At 44.7% G+C, this 20,950-nt stretch overlaps 1 long non-coding RNA gene across 2 annotated transcripts; it reads right to left on the minus strand.

The window, feature by feature from the left end:
* Positions 1 to 406: 406 nt before the first annotated feature.
* LOC119463929 (uncharacterized) lies at positions 407 to 19,491 on the minus strand. Of its 2 annotated transcripts, none has more exons than XR_007463534.1 (3): positions 19,332 to 19,491; positions 1,787 to 1,860; positions 407 to 492 (listed from the first exon to the last, which is right to left on the minus strand). It is a non-coding gene; the product is annotated as an uncharacterized LOC119463929 (long non-coding RNA). The 2 variants fall into 2 exon arrangements; XR_007463535.1 differs by lacking the exon at positions 19,332 to 19,491 and adding an exon at positions 3,685 to 3,792.
* Between the last annotated feature and the right edge of the window lie 1,459 nt (positions 19,492 to 20,950).

The following is a 20,950-nucleotide window of genomic DNA, read 5'->3' on the forward strand; positions in this document are numbered from 1 at the left end:
CGCGAGTTTGTGAGCGTGCAGCATGGTTTATTCTGCTGCCAAAGAAGGGTGCTATATCTCGGCTGCGGCGCAAGTAACAAATAAAAAGAAAAAAAATCACTGTGAACTGCTCACGAAATGTTTTCACAACTTGTGCCTATATTGTCTGACAGTTTTTTTAATGCTATTGTGACTATATTTTTCCTGTAGGCTCCTCAAACAGCGTGAAATAGTTTTTCTTTTTTTAAGACTTACACTTCCCGCCTACATTGCCTTCGGTAGTTAAATGTATTGATATTTATTAGAAGAACATATATTGTAGAATGAATTTAACACGATTTTTTTTTCATTTATGCATCTCACATACCTTTTTTCTTTTGTTTCATTTTCTAACAATTTTGTATAGCCTAGCATATATGAGGTACTCACCGTTGTCAGCATAGCGGTGTCGAATAACAACGCAACTTGCGCAGTCTACGTAAATTACGTAGTAATCCTCCAGAGGGGTATCAGCTACGAAAAAGCGTGAAAACAGAGGCCGTCAAGAATATTTGTTCAAACCACTGTTCCGCTAAATGAGAGCAATGTTACATTCCATAATCATAGCGATCCACGCGTATTGCCTACAACGTGTCATTGTTGGAGCCCGGAATTCTCTGAGTAACCATCATAGCATCACCGTCTAAAGTTCGTTCTAAGCTATTTCTTCAGAAGCCAATCCTGACCCATGATTCATTTCGAAAGAGCATGCACATCTATCGTGTGCTTAGTCATCGTGTGGCTCAACATATCTGCATCACATTGCTTGAAAGGGCACGGCTTATGAGCTAAGAAATTCTGAGCCTCGAGTGAAACGGTGATTTGTAAAAGTAACGAACAGGTGTTTCTGAATAGCTTGTTTCTGTATCGATCACTGACCAGTGTTAACTGGTCAGTGATCGATACAAGCAAGAGGCATAGGATTAGTGCAAGAAAATCAGGGACGATTTTGACTTAGCCGCTGTCTGTAAGCAGAGCTAACTTAGCAATATACGGACATAGGTATTTTATTAAGAAAAATGAAGGAAAGGTGAAAGATCAAGGGACAAATATAGAAAAAGCTTTGATCAAGCAGACTAGGTGACTAGTGGTCGCCGCCGCGTTTCAAAGGGCATGCAACTGAAAATCAATAGCTCAATATTAGCATCACATATTAATGAAATAGAGCATTAAAGCAAGATCACATGATGACGCAGATAGTCCAGAGATCTTAAAACTCGTGCATCCGTTATTTCTATCACCAACCTTAAAACATTCTCGTTGGTTACTTTTAAATACCAGGTTTCAGAGTTATACTACTTTCAAAAAAATAAAAAGGTAGGAGACCCTAATCTTTCCTCTTAGTGGTTCCTCTTAGTGGCCGTCGCACCTTGCCGCTGGTGTTCTTTGCATCGGTGTGCGGTAATCAGTGATTTCTAATTCTTACTATTCTAGGCACTTCAGTACTTTAACTTGTGACTAAACTTATGCTCTGATATCATATCTGTAATGAAACCCATTAATTTTGAGCAGAATTATTTTTTTCTATTCTGATTTATTTTGAATTTTGTCCCTGGTAAACAGCCATTTCTAAATAATTCTAATTATTCCAGACGCTTCAGCAACTCAACTTGTAACTAAACTTGTGCTCTGATATATCTATAATGAGACCCATGAATATTATATTTTTTTCTGAATTTCGTCCCCGGTCGTCTCTGCACCAACACGAGTGTCACTCGATGCTCGTGCCACTACAACTAAATCTGGCATATTGCTTGCTAATACTTACGATTATCGGGAGTGAAGCTCTGTATGTCCTTTCCTGTGTAACATGGCGATGAGTCTAGCACGAACTTTCCGGTTCTGAAATAAATTTTTAAAGAAATGTCACAGTTTCGCCCTAAGGGCGAAGCAATGAATGCGATAGCAACACAGCAATGTCATACGAAGTAAGGTGAGCGGCTTTGGTAGCAATATGAATTGTAGTAAACATGAGCTGATTAAGTAAGCAGGTGTGCTGCGGCGTAAGTAGACCGACATGAAGAGAGACTCGATGACCACGAGAAGGCGCGTGTGAAACGGTGGTGTTGATGAGAAGCGCTTACCGTGGGCAGCGCGTGCGAAGGGACACACCTGTAGCGCTGCACTGCCGATCCGGGCAGCATTGCATGTGTAGCGTGCGTTGGAAAATGTGGCCCGACTATTACTAACTGAATGAACAAGCGTGGTGTGAGCGCGCACAAACAAACATGAATAGGTCACACTGAATGACTGCAGACAACGACTGTCAAAACGCTGGCAGCAAGCCCATACGCTGCAGCGGGCGAAGGTACGTGCGGTCTATCGCTTCAACAGAAACGGAGCGGCGAATGCACAGCGCATACAAAGGTCAGAGCCGTGTGGAGATAAACGGTGCGGGCGAGCGACGAGCGCGGTTGTTGGCAGAGTAGAAGTGCGCCCCCCCCCCCCCCCTCCTGCTCCCTCCGGCGCTGGCTTCCCGCTTCCTTGCTTGCGCGTGGGAGATTGAGTGCGTTCGGTCTCCGTGATAGCGCGCGTCCCCGCACGTTTCCGCTCGGGCATACGGCGCGCGGCGAAGATTTTACCTATACGGAACCTCACGGCGACGGCGACGGCAGAAATCCGGTTGAAGTGCCCATATAATTGCTATCGCAATAAAACTTGGATTGACGGTGTCTTGTTCGCTGACGAAGCGAACGGCACTTGAGGTTTTCTGCATTTTATTTGTTCAGCCACGGCAAAAATGTCGCAGTGAGCATTTTACACAGATGAGCTCTATTGCATAACATTTCGAATAAGAAACCACGAATTTCGCTGGCGGATCAATTCATTTTGAGCACGTATAAATTATATGTGCCAGAACACGTCATCTACGAACAAAAAAAAAAAAAAAGCACGAGACCATCCAAGTTTTCTTTTGGGGAGGGAAAAAGTGCTGTAATCGGCAAATTGATACCTAGTTCTCCAGCGCCAACGCATAAAATCTCAGCATTTTCAAGTACTGACAAAAATTGGTTTGTGCCTTCGATCACTAGATACAGCTGATAAGAACGTACTTGAGAGAGACAGTGTATCTACGCCATCTATTCTCATTCTTTTTTTCTTCAGCTTTTAGCTTTATATATATTATGAGACGTGTATTCGTGCTCGTTGCTGTAATTTCCCGTTAGCACTGTTTACACTTAACCGGACACCTGTTGGTACAGTTCAATCAGTTTTTTAAGCCCTCCCCTTTCATTCTAAGTTTTTAATGTCTCACTTTTCACCATTGAAAAATCCTATCGTCCTGTTTTTTGAGACAGCTGTACCCAACGGACTGACAGTGCCTGCTTACACCTGAAGCTAATTCCCCATCTTCTTTCTTTTTTTTTTCATTCCTGCTTAGAATAACCGGCCGTACACCCACTCTCCTTGTTCCTCGCTGTAGCAACCTCATCCCTTCCCCCCGTTTCTTTTTTCTTTTTGAACACCAGTTCTCTCACCCTACTGTACGCGCCCGCTTATTCTCCTCCCCTATTTAGGGTGAGGGGGGTGAGCTATGTATATAAGCCCTCTCAAGGAAATCACTGTGTTCCCCTTTTCGAAACCTCAGCTGCAGAAACAGGTCTTGTTCGACCACTGCTGTTCTATAGTGGTGCTTGTTTCATAGAGAGGAAAAACGATTCTCACGTGTTCTGTGTTCCCTGCTCCCCAAAAGTGAAGACGACGTTTGTCGTAAAGTTGTTGTAGCTGCCGAATCTCTTATAATGGACGCATTTGGCGTTTCCTCCGAAATCAGGATCTTCGTAATAGTTTCTGAACATGCATATCCATTCTCCTACATCCGGGTAGCACTGGACACAACGAATAGAAGAAATTGAAAACAGCGGAGGGACACAATTATACGACTTCATTCGGAACACTCCTAGTTTATATTCATCATTATCCGGAAATCGTGGTGCGTTCTCTGAAGTTATCCTTGCTTGGCTGACTGAAAATAACTCCGCGCTTGGCACGTAACCAAAAACTGGAGTTCCTTTCCTAAGCGCTGTCTCTGCCATCCAATCAATATTACTGTCGTGCGTTCAAAAGCCTGATTCATCTTCTTGCCTGGTAATGCTATTGACGTTGACTGCATAGAGAGAACAAAGGGATTATCACCGATTGGTATTGACCCTTTTCCCGGTGCTCCCGTGGGCGCTGCCATGTTTGATCGCGTAGCGACGCGTCCATTGCTTGCCTCAGCTGCCGCCGTTGCCTCCGTGTTTACAATGCAAGCACGTGACGCCGGTGCGGTGCAGCAAACCTCCGTTTCGACGCATATCGTAGACGGTGACTGTGTGGACGACACGAAGCTTTGGCCACAGCTTTAGAGGACATGTAAGTGCTTTCATAGCTCATTACGCCTTGTCCAAACGGCGCGCGCAGCGCATACGGTGCTTGTACTAAAATGCAAAGCTAGAAATGTATTCCAAGCTGTCCAAACTTACCGCATATGAATTAAATCAGGATCACTGTTCTCGTTCTTTATTTGGCAAGCATTTTGAAGCAGCGGCTTGTCACGCTTCTTACTCAGTAATCCTAAGTTTATCGGTTCTTCGGTGAGGCTACTATCTGATTGTTTATTTTCAGCTGAATCGTGCTGGCGGGTGTGCTCTGCTGCGATAGATTTGTTCTTGCGGCGCACAAAGCTTGGAATGTAAATGTTCGTTACTTTGTGGTAGCTTGTAGCAAAGACGTAATATAGATAGCCCGTCGCTTACTCTGTGGACCTTCATGAAACGTACAGCTTCCAACACTCGTGTCTTGGTGTAGTCGCCGTCACTCGCGCTTCGGCACATTGATTCAAGTGTGCGCACATTCACTTATTATTGATACGTTGGCGATAGGGTGCGTGTAAGTTTGCGTGCGAATAGGGGTAGATGTATGTAACTTACGTGCGAGAAACTTACTGTGCCAGTAAGTGGCGTTACTTCATTTTGTAACGAGCTCTACTCTCTCTTAAGTGCCGACGTTGCGGAGTTGAAGTTCTTTCTTTGGAGGTTAGCTATACAGCGCTGGTAGATGAATTATCATTTTATCCTCAAGGAAAGCCGTGCATCGCGAAGGGCCGACAACACAGGCAGTCCTTATGTAACAGCGGCGACACAGGTTGATTGCATTCCTTAACATGCGAATCACTATTTTTGCAGCTGACTACAGCACACGTCTTCCCTTTATCGTTACACATTTTGCAGCAAGAATTGGGCACAGTGCATTAGCGCACACCCACTTGCATTTCCGACAGCTGATCGCATAGTATCAGGGCAGAACCAGTAGCGGTTTCGTATTCGTGCGCATTCGCTGAGGCAACATATGGCGCGCCGCCGAAAGCACCATTTCGTTCCTCTACAGCAAACTGCTCCGCGAGAAGGATCAATATGACTGCGCGACAGACGAAGCACAGTGAAAATAAAACCACAGGACGAGCGCCGACTTCCAACTGAAACCTTAATGCCGAGCCCGTGCAAATAAGCATACATCGCAGAGCGGGCCAAGAAAGGACCAATGTGAAAAAGAGAAGCCTATCAACACATTTTTAAGTACTCGTTCTTTAGGATATGCAAGGCAGTCAATGGCTACGCGATGTATACTTCCGACAGTTTGAAGTGCTTCGACAATTTCCCGTTTCCTCTGCCCCCTGTGGTAGTGTTGGCAAACATGAGGACACAGCCACAATCGCGACATTGATGTGACAGGTGCGAGCTAGCTTGACTTTCCAGGGAATTTCAGTACTCCCGCAGGCGCGCATTAATGCAGAGTTCCGTCTGCCCAACATTCATACGATTGCTCGCACACACCACAAATTCCTCATTAATAATATTGTAAGATCAGACGCGATACCATGTAAAAACCAAGGGATCATTATGAACATATTTACATCAATGAAGAAGACAACACACAAACGTGAATTACACAGGCTGGGCTCCGACTGCCCCATTGCGTACCATTCTGATTTTTTTTTCATTCTTCTGTTTTCGTTTGTTCGTTTCTACTTCCTGCTGCCCGATCCTTCTTAGTGGACATGCACCTTAAATGCGGATCATTCTCAGCATCATCACCTCGCATTTCGCGTTTGTGTTTTATATTCCTTAGCTATGTACCATTGATCGTAATTAGTCACTACCTCTCCCACCTTTCAGCAATAGTCCCACATGATCGCTTGGTGTTACCAGACATAGGAGTACATGGCATATTTTCTCCCGTCATTATCAATGGCACCGATGAGCCTTACCTTGCTGACATCCTGATACTTTTGCAGATCACTACGAGCTTCGGGGTAACTGGGACCCCTTGCGAGCACTCCTAGTTCCTGTGCGAGTAAGGCGATGGCAGCGAGAATAATTTTTTGCTGCGTGAAAGCCATGCTTGACTGCTCGAGAGAACGCGGGGCACTATGAGTGTTAGCGGCTTTTCTTTTAAACGTTAAGGCACGCGAATACACTGTTGATGTCTCCGTTTCCTTTGTCGTAAACCATGTTTGTGCAGGCCTCTGTGTTATAGGTGTCATAGACACAGGAAGTGGGCTATAATCCCTTTGAGCCAAATTACCCGAAGGACGGGAAATGTCGATCGAGAGCGATGACAACTCACTGGAAAGGTGTTTTAAGAGTGCCCGATGCGAAGGAAATGGCTGCACTTTTTCATAGCACAATACGTGATCGCTTTTTAACGCGGCCCCGTGTCGCAGAAAATCCGGCGTCGGCAACCGGCGTGTGATCGCGGGTGGCGGAGAAAATTATCCAACCACATCAACCGCGCAGGCCCTCCACGTGCGGCAAGGTTTTCGTGAACAAAACTTGCATTTCTCACAGTGAAATCCGTCAGAAAAACGGTAAAGTACGACTTTACCATTCGGCGTCGGATTCGCCGTCGGATTGTTTACCAATCGGCGTCTGATTGTAATTTGAATGTACGAGAAAACCTAATTCTGCTATGAGGAAACTCAAACACAAACCCCTTTTCCAGCATTTCTACCAGACCTGCGCGCGTCGGGGCAATAGCAAACAATTGTTAAAATAATAAAAAAGGTGCTAGGGCCATCACATTTTAATATAAGACCACTTATATTGCCCCTGGGAAAACGTCTTTCCAGCAATGCATGTCTGTTTAAAAGTGAAGCCGACTTTAAGAGGATCAGTGTAAGCTTGGTCTTTGTAAGCTAGCTTTTCCACGTTCAGTGTTGCAGTGAATGAAGCCTACTTGCCGGTTGCGAAGGATGCGATGCGAACGGGTCTCGATAACGCTATCGCGTATTATTCTTAAAGGCGAAGCTTAAGCGTCCTCCAATTTTTTCAGTGCAAAAACTCAAACAAAATGTTCCTTTGAGAGCGAATGGAAGTGAGCACGGCACATCGCAACTTCTAGTAGGTTTTTGTTGAAAGCTTGAAACAACTTCACATTCGTGACCCTTTTCTCGCAGTAAACTCTGATGACATAAGCAAGTTCTTCCTGCAAAACCAGAACATAGGTTACGCATTCTCTGTTGACATTGAAGACCTATTGTATTATGTGCCTCACGACACGTTGTTTACTGCTGTTCGGAATTGTGTTGAATTCAACGGGGATGTTTCTTTTCAAAATAGTGTTGGTATGTGGGTGGACAACTTTTAACAGCAGAGCTGTTTACGCCGACCGTCAGTCCGTAACGCATTACGGACTGAGGCGCGCGCTAGGCTCGGTAAAGAGAAAATTAGAGAGATAGAGAGAGAGAAAATTGTAGCAGCACCAACGAGGCAACGCACAGAGCTGCTGCCGAGGCCGTCCGCGTTTCCCCCTTTCCCTGCTTTCGTGCCGAACACTCGCGGTGTCCGTGACTGCAGCCGCGGACACAAACAAGCTCACAGCCGCCGAACGCTCGCGGTTTCTGGCGGCGGCTCGGCAAGTTTCGACCAGCCACGCCTCGGCAAGTGTGGAGGCGCAGCTTGGCCGTGACGTCTCCGGTGAGATAAAGCTCGGAGCCGCCGCGACCGAGGCAGAACTCTTGTTGACTCTGCGGTGGGTTCATGTAGCCTTGACATGGGACGACCAAAAAAGATCCGGACACCCGAAGAAGCCACCGCTCACCCTGAAGCACTACGCGCGGCCAAGCGAGAACCTGCGCGTCCACGGCAAGCCGATTCGGAATACCGTGCCTAGCAGCACTTGGCATTTCCTAGCAAAACTTAGCCAAGCCTAGTAAAACCTGCAAGAAGCTAGGTCGATCCCCAGCTCTACTCTTTACTCTAACCTTGCACCACTAGTGAAAGCTGACCACATTTTATATTTCCTTGAGACCTACCAGAAGAACACTTTTATCTCATTTGACAACTGGTTGTTCTCTCTGTCTTTTCATCCCTTTGAACCCCTACCCCCTTGTAAAAAAATAAATTATGGGGTTTTACGTGCCAAAACCACTATCTCATTATTAGGTATGCTTCCCCCGTGTAGGGAAGCAAGCCGGACGTGCGTTTGGTTGACATCCTTGCCTTTCCTTTCTTCTTTTTTCCTCCTCCTTACAAAGCAAGGGCATAAGCATAGGGATCGTGCTTAGTAACCTACTGTGTGACATATTCCTGTCGGAAATAGACAAAACTCTTAACATATTTCACAGTTCGCATGTCTTTATAAAGTTCTGGATATGTTGATGATTTTTTTTAAATTCTGATGAAGCAAGGAAGTACTTTTAACTCTTTTCATGTTAAGATTTTAGATAATTTTAAACTTAGCGGCAAAGGCCTGTATTTTACCTTTGAACTCCCTGTAGACAACACCCACCACTTCTTGGATTTAAGCTTCACTTTCTCACAGGATCATGTTTGCTGGTGCTATTCACCGCAAGCAAAAAAAAAAAAAAAAAAACCCTTGTGCCTTACGACTCGACGCACTCTAAGCTTGTGAAAAGAGCTATTGCTTCATTCTGCCTGGGGTTAACACTCAAGACGTCTTGTGAACACTAGCATTGCAGTACAGTTTTGACCAACAGTTAATTAGGCTTTCAAAAGCCGGCTACCCTCGTTCGGTTCAGACGTCATTGGCCGAATCCCTACAACATAATCTAAAAGCGGGCACACCAGCGAATGAGGCCAGAGCCCGTGAGCGGAGTGGCCAAAGGCCGCAAGTCCTGCCATATGTGCATCAATTGAGCCACAACTTAAAGAAAGTGGCGAACAGGTACGGAGTGCCTGTAGTGTTCTCCACTCTTAACAGGCTCGCTCATCTGTGCCCCCGCATAATGGTCAGATTTAAGGTAGGCTGCCAAGTACAACACGTCACACTGTTCGGGCGGTGCGCCACCGAGGAACTTATGAAATCCCCCTGTCTTGTGGAAAGTCCTATATAGGGCAAACTGGCCACTGCGTCAATAATCGAATGAAGCAGCATGCTAATAACATGACGAAAGACTTGAATGCGCATCTTTCGGTGCACTGTAAAGTCTGCCCTCGTCGTCCGAGATTTCATGATAAGGTCCTTGGCAGAAGCAAAGATAAAACCGCATGTGAGCTATTGAAAGCGTTTTACATAAAATAATATAGTAGTGCTTGTCTAAATCTATTCTTTTGTACACCGCGGTGCCTACTTTCTTTAGATCTTCCGAATGATCATGTTATCCCTGATATTCGCCCTCTGTAGACTGCCCGACGTGGCTGGTGCGCCTGCGCGTTTGGAAAAGTATATATACTGTATCTCGCTGTCTTTTGAATAAAGTTGTTAGTAGCGCCTGTGACGTGTGTCTGTGTACGTTCTTTGTAATTGTAGCATCGCGCTACAATGTGTCGTTAAGAAAACACCAACTTGCCCAACAACAAATCTTTTACTGACTGATACTCGTGTAATATAGCTCCCTCATAACGCATTGGATATATTGGTCATCATACCGTATTGGTGAAGCAGCGCAGTGACAAGGACAAAGTGGAGAGACACAAGAAAACACGACACTCGCTGCAATTGCAACTATTTTATTTTTGAACGAAAACTTCATCTTTATATACCCGCGCACCCTCCGACGTCAAAGATGTGAAAGGCGAGATTAACAGCACTTTTACAAAACATATATCCGCGCACACTCGGGCGTCAAAGATAGGCAACATATCTTACACGCTGTGCAATCCTATCCTAATCGTTGTACCCCGAAGCACATTCATTTTTAGAAATTTAATCTAGTGACCTTCCGAAAAGGCGACCTCACTATGGCTCAGAAGAACAGATGGTTGACTTAGACAACCCTCCTTTCTCTGATGATGATTAATCACCAACTCGCTCAACTTTCCACATTACTGGATAGATTGGAGTCGGGGCGTCCACTGCCAGCGCAGTCAAGAGTTTGAAGGTTGGGAGCCGCCAACGCGACGCTTCTAGGGGCACTTTCTGTCGAAGATGTGCTGCGCCAGTACTGCGCTGACACTAAGGAAAGTGGACTGGAGCTGGTCTACAAAATATAGCGCTCTTATTGAGACCAAAAACAATTTTTTGACACAGGTAAAAATTGGTGTCTGCGTACTTATATTATTTTCAATAAGCGGATTTCTTCCTTGGTTCTTTTCTCGTTTAAAGACAACCAATCTGCCTACAACGAATGCATCGCACATGTTCGTTTAAGTTTACGTATAGAAAAGTTCACGCATACAGAATTGTCCGGTATATCAGATTATTTAAGGGCATGATCCTGCTCGCTATAAACGGATTTGACTACAACTACGGGCAACTACTGATTGTGCATGACTGACTTATGCATTCTCTGCACGGTAGGGCTCCAGAATACTGTGTCTGTCCCCTACATCTAACGAACGTGATGAGTACTGTGACTTCATCTTCGACTTACTCTGCGGCTCCGCTCCTAAGTTCTACATTTGCAACCCTTCGTGTACTCGGCCACTGGAAAAGGCTGGCTTCAACAGACGGCGCTGGATGTGACTAAACATTGCTGCCGCCGCATTGTCGTTGTGTACCGGCTCTGTGCTTTACCTTTGTCTCTAAACACACATAAGACTGCATAAAACACATAAAACTAAACAACACATCAAAATTATCGACACTGGAAGAATGCTGTCGCGTTGTAGTGAACGTGAAGAACCAAACGGTATGAAAACTGTCGGTTGAAAATCCAACACTTCATTGGACAGTCTTGTCCAAACAAAGAAGAGAGATAAGTGACACTCCAATCCACACGATAGCGGTGCTAAAGGTCATGTGTCGTTGAAATCTGAGCTCACGGGTCAAGTCATTCGGCTATTTGTACATATCGAAAGTTTAACCAGCACAAGAAGACTAACACGAAGGTACACGTACGCAAAGTAGCAGCGTTCTTAAAAACACAACCTTTGCGCGACCTGACAGAATCGGCGACAAATTTCCGACAAAGCTGTGTTCTTTTTTTTTTAGTTTGTTTTGCCGATAATCACCACCTTCCAACGATTTCACCAGCACCACGAGGGTTTTTCCAGGTCGGCGCCATTTCCTAAGCAACAGCAAATAACACACCGAAATACACCCGATTTTGCAGAGTATAATAACTGTCTTCATGAGCAACAAAATAAGGAGAATCGAGAGGCTCGAGTTTTGTTAGTTAAAATCATGCAGGAAGGAAATGGACTAGGAGGGAACATACGTCACGCAGCCAGCCTTTGCAGGTGAACTCTCCGTGAAGCCATTCTCCCTTTTTCCCTCGCACTGTGCGCCCAGCACGTGACCTTTCAGACGATGAATTGGCTGAGAATATTCAGTTCGCGTTTGTTTTTAATAGATGCGCACTTGTTAGGCTGCCCTGTGTTATCTCTGTCTGCAGAGCAGGATCACTGAAACCTACCACTCGCTGTGACGCGATGGTCACGTGTTGAGCATACCCGTTTGAATTGAATAGTGTTGGGCAATGCTGCCTTCTAGTTCTTTTCTTCCTTCCTTGTAACCACATGAAGCAAAACGACAATGATGCCAGAGAAAGCATAGAACAAATTAACTGTTTATTTGAAATTTACAAAGAATTCCAAAAATTAAGGGAAATTAATGTTGTCGAAAGGACAACTTGCACAGCTGCTAGCTAGCCGAATTAGCATCTTGTGCATTAAGCGTACGGTGCATTACTATTGGCCTATACAGCGGCGACAATCCGCACGTCCACTTTTTTGTGTATTTGTGTGTGTGTGTGTAAAATCTCACAATAGTTTCCGGACCACGGGATCACACAAAACGTTGACTTTCGGGAACCGTGCATAATAATGTCGTTCGCACGTACTAGTTCAAACTAGAAGTGCAAACACCATGCTGCGCTGTGAGGCTGTGGAGACACTCAGCTTTATCTCAGATTTCGTGGCACATAAAATGTTTTGTATCACTGCGCTGGATCTGAAGTGCTGGGAGTGTTAGCAAGCCTCACTGACATCCAATACTGCGGATGACGAACGTCCTTTCAACTATATTACTATGTCTTGCGTCTTGGGGCGCTCTCATTCATAACGAATACATAACGACTAGACCATTTCAACAATTCCCTGCTTGTGTGTCACTGGCTGAGCTAGCATACGCGCGTGTGTCCTGGGTGCGTGTTTGTGTGGTAAATTTGTCTGGGAAACAGAACACTCTGAAGTCTGAACACGTGTCATCGGGGGTTAAAAGTGTAATAGCCTAGGGATGGGAACAGCGTAAAACATATTTCTGTGCTAACTTTTTTTTAGATGATTGTATTCGTTGCAACAAAGTTCCATGCTGATGTTTGAACGCCATTGCTTTATCGGCTAGAAACCGCACGACTGGTCGTACACTGGGTACTTGGGCGATGAGCCGCAGTTCTCGTCGTAGATGAACTCGCAGCAATCGTTTGGCTGGTCGAGCGTGCCCAGGCGTCGCCACAAGGAACAGCCGTTACCTGTGAAGTTCGAGCAAAGTGAGGGAGTGAAATTCAGGCCATCGATATTGGACAAACTTTGCATATCATTTTGAGATTACTGTACAGCATCTCACAAAAGGCACAACGCGAGCAGACACCTTATTATGAGGTGTGTGTGCTCAGTCAGCATTCATGCGTATCTATCGATAGAAATTCATCCCGTTACCCACTAGAATGCGCACTAGTTACGAAAAAGGGACTTGGTCTTTAATAGTAATTGTCCAATTTTTACCAGATTTAGGGAAATCGTAAGCGTCTTCTGATGCATTTACATCGACCCTCTAAGCGTTCTTTTCCATGAAAGAACGATAGAAGAAACATTACTGTACCGCCTGCGAACAGGAGTTCTTTTACAAACGCCTATTGAGGCCTAATTGGAATGGCGGACAGTGCCAACTGCAGCACATGTGGTACGTGTTGAGGAAACCATCAGACATCTCCTATGTGACTGCCCCAGATACGAAGGAGTACCCATCGGTCGCGTCTATGGGGTACTTCGACGACAGTCCTTTTACGGGGGAGAAGAACTTAGACCCGTGGCCTCGTGCGTCTGCTGGGTACAAGGCTGCAAAAGCGCTTCTGCGTTTTTTGAGGTGCACTGGCCTGTATAACCGCCTGTGACGAAACTCGGCGACGAACGCTTGACTGCGTAACTGTGCAGGGTGTGAACTCCCTTCTCCTCTTTCAATCCCCTTTCCTCCTTCCCCAGTGCAGGGTAGCATATCGGGCTCAGCCTGGTTAACCTCCGTGCCTGTCCCTTAAGACTTCTATCTCTCTCTCTCTTTCGATAATTCTTATTTTGTTAAAAGTTGCTGCTGGCTAGCGCTATTTTAACGGGAAAGTGTTTTGCGCCGGTCTCCCCCGAAAGTTTGTCGGTTGTACATACGTCAACCGATCATCATCATGCTAGTTTCCTGGAATCCATGCATGATGGTGCTACTTTGCCGTTTGTGAACTGAAAGCGGGACAGTTGGAGAGCGCCACCAGATGGTGTTGCCGTCCGCGCATCATCTCGGAGGAACACGTCGGTCGGCAGTCAGTACGGCCGTAAGGCTGCGTTTGGCACGGCCGCGCGGGTCCTATCTTGAAAGCGATCTCCGATGGGGACAGAGTGCGCAGAGTGCTGATAGCTTCGTGTCAGCTGTGTTCTGGACGTTTAGTTCGCGTTGAAGCGAGAGGTAGCACGAAGGTCAATTCGCTAGCTGCTGCTACCGCGCTTCCTCGCTCTAGCCTTTTGACAGCGAGTTTCCGTGCTCATCGAGGGAGATGCGTTCATGTTTGCTATCGCGCGCGCGTGACATCATGTTTGTTAGTTTAGTTAGTAAGCTAATGTTTACAAGAATATACGGCCGATAAAACTATTATCCTTCCTTTGTATAGCTGTCTACTAATTTGCTATCGCAATCAATGCTTCGCCTTTCGGGCGAAACTGCGACTATTTTTGTTTCCCCTTTCGTTCCGCCTGAGATATGACTTGTGTACCTCAGTCATCTATATAGTTGCAGCACCTTTCAGAATAAAGCAGTTGCGAGTATGCGCTTGTGCTGTGTGATTCCTCCCTTGTCCCCGTTTTTTTTTTTCGTGCAGTAAGAACAGGAACCGCGTATATTTCTCTGTAATTTTAACTTTACCTATCTTCTTTATATTATTAATTATGTGTGCAGGAGAGGTTGACATCATAAATGCTGCCGGTTACCCCTCGCTTAGCCAAACTATACATAATAAAATTAGACCGGCCCGAGCAAACAAATGAAAAGGATTGATTGATGGAACAACTTTATTGAGTAATGAAATAAAATGTAGCTAACCCTTGTAACGTGTTAACATGCAGCTCACATAATTTTCCCTTGAATGTTTTGATGTGATATGTCGTAAAACGGCGCGTCCTTGAGCTAAAGCTTCCTCTTAACTGCCAACAACAGTTACGAGCTTTTGAAAAGTGGATCCAGCTTACTCATACCTTAAAGAGGGTAACGTAATGTAAAAGAAACAGAGGTCACCCGATTTCTGCTTTTAAAGACGATAGTCTTTCTTGGGGAACTTAAACGCTGAAAATTTGGTCTGTCGGTCTGTCTGTCTGTCTGTCTGTCACCCGATTCAGCCACCCGGCCAAAGTTGGACCACTTGCTTACCGCCCACACTACTTAAACTGGTACGGCTGTTCATACTTGTGAACGTTATCGATCACAAAGTAAATATTACGCATATCTGAGGCGCAACATCACTAGGTAAGTATTAGGAGGTGTGTTCCTTTAATAGAAAATACATAGATACGTAACTCTAAAGACCCTAGTTTCTTAAGCTGCGCTGAAAATGCCATGCTATGCGCGCCGACGAACGACGTTCCCCGACTGCGCGCCGACGAGCGCCCTCTGGAATAGAGGAAGGAAACCCTCTGCACAAGCTCATGTTTCCCGATGTATTGCCAGATGGCGTCCATGTCTCACGCAGCGCCTCCTCAATTTTATCAATGCCAGCCAGATGCGGCCGATTCAACATAAAGGAAGCGCTGTCTGAGGCAGGGCAAAACATAAATGGCCGCTTGATGAAATAATGCGGTAAAATGAAATCTGTTCAAACAAACCTCCATTGCATTTATCATGCCAGGACGGAAATGGTACGAGAACAGCATCACGGGTGGCCGCGGATCAGACCAGCACTCATGTGGTACGGCCGGCAGAAGACTATCGTCTTTCGACTACATTTGCAGCGAAGCACGCAGATACGCGGCAATTTTTTGGTCCAGCTCTCAACTTACCTACTGGGACGAGAGCAGGCTTTCACTGTGAAAACCACCACCTTCTCAAGACTAATTCCTCTCAAGAATAACTTATTTTGGTACGCACAGTCAGCTTTGGCGGCAACTAGCCCTGCCTAGTGCGGCCTCCGTAATGCAGTCATAGACTTCTCGGATCGGACTCGTCTGCTCGACGAAGTGTGCAGTGCGTTCAGCTGCCGACTGCGCATTGCCGAAGAAGTGGGACTTTCATCCCAAGTGCCAGAAACATTTTTTTTCTTCGCTGTTGAGTGAGGCTGAAGCATGGGACAAGGTTGCCTGAAGTACGTATATCCCTTACAAATATTTGTTGAGAGCGCCTATGGAAATTTTAGACATTTGTCTATAAGAACTGTAGGTTGTTTACAAATTCTGTAGACTAGTTTATAAGCAGTTTAAGGCCTTAAGCCCTAGCATTTTTTATCCGCTTTTATCTATGCAAACACTATAAACAAATTGAAATATTGTGTATAGGTAAACCCTAAAGATGGTTCAATAGAAAATACAAGGGCTTAAGCCTTTCCACTTATTAATGACATTTGTCTACAGAATGTCTAGACAAATACTTACGACTTGCCTACCATCTTCGCTACCAGTGTCCACATTTGTGGACACTATTTTCTAAAGCCAAGTTCGCCTGAGAAAAAAAGTTGCGAGACATCCAAATTGCGCCTCTTTCTGAGCCGGGGCCTTCGTTTACTCAACTTTCGAAGGGCGAAGCTATGCCTTGGCTGATACGGCCGTTAACGAAATAGAAGATAGCTGCGAGCGTTTTGACAAGTCTTCCTATTCGCTACCAATGTCCACATTTGTGGACTCTTTTTCTAAAGCCAAGTACCCCTCAGCGAAAATTTCTGAGGCATCAAAATCACGCGAGTTTGTCAGCGAGCAGCATGGTTTACTCTGCTTCCAGAGGATGGTTCTATATCTCGGCTGAGGTGACAGTAACAAAACAAAAGAAAAAGATCACTGCGACCAGCTCACGAAATGTTTTCATAACTTGTGCCCATAATGTCTGACAGCTTTTTTGTTTTTTTTTGTTTTTTTTTTTCTTTAAAATGTTAGTCACTATTTTTTTCCGTAGGCTCCTTAAATAGCGTGCAATAGTTTTTTTTTTAAGACTTACACTTCCCGCCTACATTGCCTTCGGTAGTTAAATGTATTGATATTTATTGGAAGACATATATTGTAGAATGAATTTAACACGATTTTTTTTCATTTATGCATCTCACATGCATTTTTATTTTGTTTCATTTTCTAACAATTCTCTATAGCCTAGCACATATGAGGTACTCACCGTTATCAGCATAGCGGTGTCGAATGACAACGCAACTTGCGCAGTCTACGTAAATTACGTAGAAATCCTCCAGAGGGATATCAGCTACGAAAAAGCGTGAAAACAGAGGCCGTCAAGAACATTTGTTCAAACCACTGTTCCGCTAAATGAGAGCAATGTTACATTCCATAATCAAAGCGATCCACGCATATTGCCTACCACGTGTCATTGTTGGAGCCTGGAGTTTTCTGAGTAACCATCGTAGCCTCACCGTCTAAAGTTCGTTCTGAGCTATCCCTTCAGAAACCAATCCTGACCTATGATTCATTTCGAAAGAATGTGGTCGTCTATCGTGGGCTTAGTCATCGTGTGGCTCAACATATCTGCATCACATTGTTTGAAAGGTCACGGGTTATGAGCTAAGAAATTCTGAGCCTCGAGTGAAACGGTGATTTGTAAAAGCAACGAACAGGTGTTTCTGAATATCTTAATATGGGAGTGTTAGCTGGTGAGCGATCGATACAAGCAAGAGGCATAGGATTAGTGCAAGAAAATCAGGGACGATTTTGACTTTGCCGCTGTCTGTAAGCAGAGATAACTTAGCAATATAGGGACAAAGGTTTTTCTTAAGAAAAATTGAGGAAAGGTTAAGGAGCAAGGGGAAATTTCAAGGGACAAATATAGAAAAACTTGCTTTGATCAAGCAGACTAGGTGACTATTGGTCGCCGCCGCGTTTCAGAGGGCATGCCACTAAAAATCAATAGCTCAAAATTATCACCACATATTAATGAAATAGAGCATTAACGCAAGATCACATGATGACGCGGATAGTCCAGAGATCGGAAAACTCGTGCATCCGTTATTTCTATCACCGACCTTAATACGTTCTCGTTGGTTACTTTTAAATACCAGGTTTCAGAGTTATACTACTTTTAAAAAAAATAAAAGGTAGGAGACCCTAATCTTGGACTTAGGTTCCTCTTAGTGGCCGTCGCACCTCGGCGCTGGTGTTCTGGGCATCAGTGTGCGGTAATCAGTGATTTCTAATTCTTATTATTCCAGGCACTTCAGTACTTTAACTTGTAACTAAACTTATGCTCTGATATCATATCTATAGTGAAACCCATAAATTTTGTTCTCTGCCATATTTTTCTATTTTCTGAATTTCGTCCCCGGTCTTCTCAGTAGAAACACGAGCATCACTCGAAGCTCGTGCCACTACAACTAAATCTGGCATATGGCTTGGTAATACTTACGATTATCGGGAGTGAAGCTGTGTATGTCCTTTCCTGTGTAACATGGCGATGAATCTAGCACAAACTTTCCGGTTCTGAAATACATTTAAAAAAAAAACTTGGATTGACAGTGTCTTGTCCGCTGAGGAAGCGAACGGCACTTGAGGTTTTCTACATTTTATTTGTTCAACCACGGCAAAAATGTCGCAGTGAGCATTTTACACAGATGAGCTGTGTTGCATAATATTTCGAATAAGAAACCACGAACTTCGCTGACGGATCAGTTCATTTTGAGCACATATAAATTATATGTGCCTGAACACGTCATCTACAACAAAAAAAAAAAGGAAAATGAGACCATCCCAATTTTCTGTCGGGGAGGAAAAAAGTGCTATAATCGGCAAATTGATGTCTAGTTCTCCAGCGCCAACGCAGCAAATCTCAGCATTTTCAAGTACTGACAAAAATTGGTATGTGCCTTCGATCACTAGATACAGCTGATAAGAACGTACTTGAGAGAGACAGTGTATCTACGCCATCTATTCTCATTCTTTTTTTTTTCTTCAGCTTTTAGCTTGTTTATATTTTTCCATGAGACGTGTATTCGTGCTCGTTGCTGTAATTTCCCATTAGCACTGTTTACACTTAAGCGGTCAACTCTTGGTACAATACAATCAGTTTTTAAGCCATGCCCTTTCACCTTTCATTCTAAGTTTTTCATGCCTCACTTTTCAGCATTGCAAAACACTATCTTCCTGTTTTCTGAGACCACGGAACCCAACGGACTGACATTGCCTGCTTACACCTGAAGCTAATTCCCCATCTTCTTTCTTTTTTTTTTTTCATTCCTGCTTAGAAGAACCAGGCCGTGCACCCACTCTCCTTGTTCCTCGCTGTAGCAACTGAACACCTCATCCCTTCCCACCTTTTCTTTCTTTCTTTTGAACACCAGTTCCCTCACCCTACTGTACGCGCCCGCTTATTCTCCTCCTCTATTTAGGGTGAGGGGGGTGAGCTATGTATATAAGCGCTCTCAAGGAAAGCACTGTGTTCCCCTTTTCGAAACCTCAGCTGCAGAGACAGGTCTTGTTCGACCACTGTTCTTCTATTTTGGTGCTTGTTTCATAGAGAGGAGAAACAATTCTCACGTGTTCTGTGTTCCCTGCTCCCCAAAAGTGAAGACGACGTTTGTCGTAAAGTTCTCGTAGCTGCCGAATCTCTTATAACGCAGGCACTTGGCGTTTCCTCCGAAATCAGGATCTTCGTAATAGTTTCTGAACATGCAGATCCATTCTCCTACATCCGGGTAGCACTGGACACAACGAATAGAAGAAATCGAAAACATCGGAAGAACACAATTATGCGACTACATTCGGAACACTCCTAGTTTATATTCATTATTGTCCGGAAATCGTGGTGCGTTCTTTGAAGTCATTCTTGGTTCGCTGACTAAAAATAACTCCCCGCTTGACACGTAACCAAAAAGTGGAGTTGCTTTCCTAAATGTACTATCTGCAATCCAATCAATATTACTGTCATGCGTTCAAAAGCGTGATTCATCTTGTTGCCTGGTAATGCTATTGACGATGACTGCATAGAAAGAACAAAGCGATTATCGCCGATTGGTATATGACTGCGCGACAGACGAAACACAGTGAAAATAAAACCACAGGACGAGTGCCGACTTCCAACTGAAACTTTAATGCCGAGCCCGTGGAAATAACATACATCGCAGAGCCTGCCAAGAAAGGATCGGTGTGAAAAAGAGAAGCGTATCAACCCGTTTTTAAGTACTCGTTCTTTAGAATATGCAAGGCAATCGAAGGGTACGCGACGTATGCTTCCGACAGTTTGCAAAGTGCTTCGACAATTTCCCGTTTCGTATGCCCCCTGTGGTAGTGTTGGCAAACATGAGGACACAGCCACAATCGCGACATTGATGTGACAGGTGCGAGCTAGCTTGACTTTCCAGGGAATTTTAGTACTCCCGCAGGCGCGCATTAATGCAGAGTTCCGTCTGCCCAACATTCATACGATTGCTCGCACACACCGCGAATTCCTCATCTAATAATATTGTAAGATCAGACGCGATACCATGTAAAAACCAAGGGATCATTAAAAACATATTTACATCAATGAAGAAGACAACACACAAACGTGAATTACACAGGCTGGGCTCCGACTGCCCAATTGCGTACCATTCTGTTTTTTTTTTATTTATTCTTCTGTTTTCGTTTGTTCGTTTCTACTTCCTGCTGCTACCCGATCCCTCTTAGTGGGCATGCACCTTAAATGCGGATCATTCTCAGCATCATCACCTGGCATTTCGTGTTTGTGTTTTACATTCCTTAGCTATGTACCATCATTCGTAATTAGTCACTACCTCTCCCACCTTTCAACAATAATCCCATATGATCGCTTGGTGTTACCAGACATAGGAGTACAGGGCATATTTTCTCCCGTCATTATCAATGGCACCGATGAGCCTTACCTTGCTGACATCCTGATACTTTTGCAGATCACTACGAGCTTCAGGGTAACTGGGACCCCTTGCGAGCACTCCTAGTTCCTGTGCGAGTAAGGCGATGGCAGCGAGAAGAATTTTTTGCTGCGTGAGAGCCATGCTTCACTGCTTGAGAGAACGCGGGGCACTATGAGTGTTTGCGGCTTTTCTTTTAAACGTTAAGGCATGCGTATACGATGTTGATGTCTCCGTTTCCTTTGTCGTAAACCATGTTTGTGCAGGCCTCTGTGTTATAGGTGTCAT

This window comes from Dermacentor silvarum, chromosome 9 (genome assembly GCF_013339745.2).
Source record: "Dermacentor silvarum isolate Dsil-2018 chromosome 9, BIME_Dsil_1.4, whole genome shotgun sequence".
Taxonomy (NCBI): Eukaryota; Metazoa; Arthropoda; class Arachnida; order Ixodida; family Ixodidae; genus Dermacentor; species Dermacentor silvarum.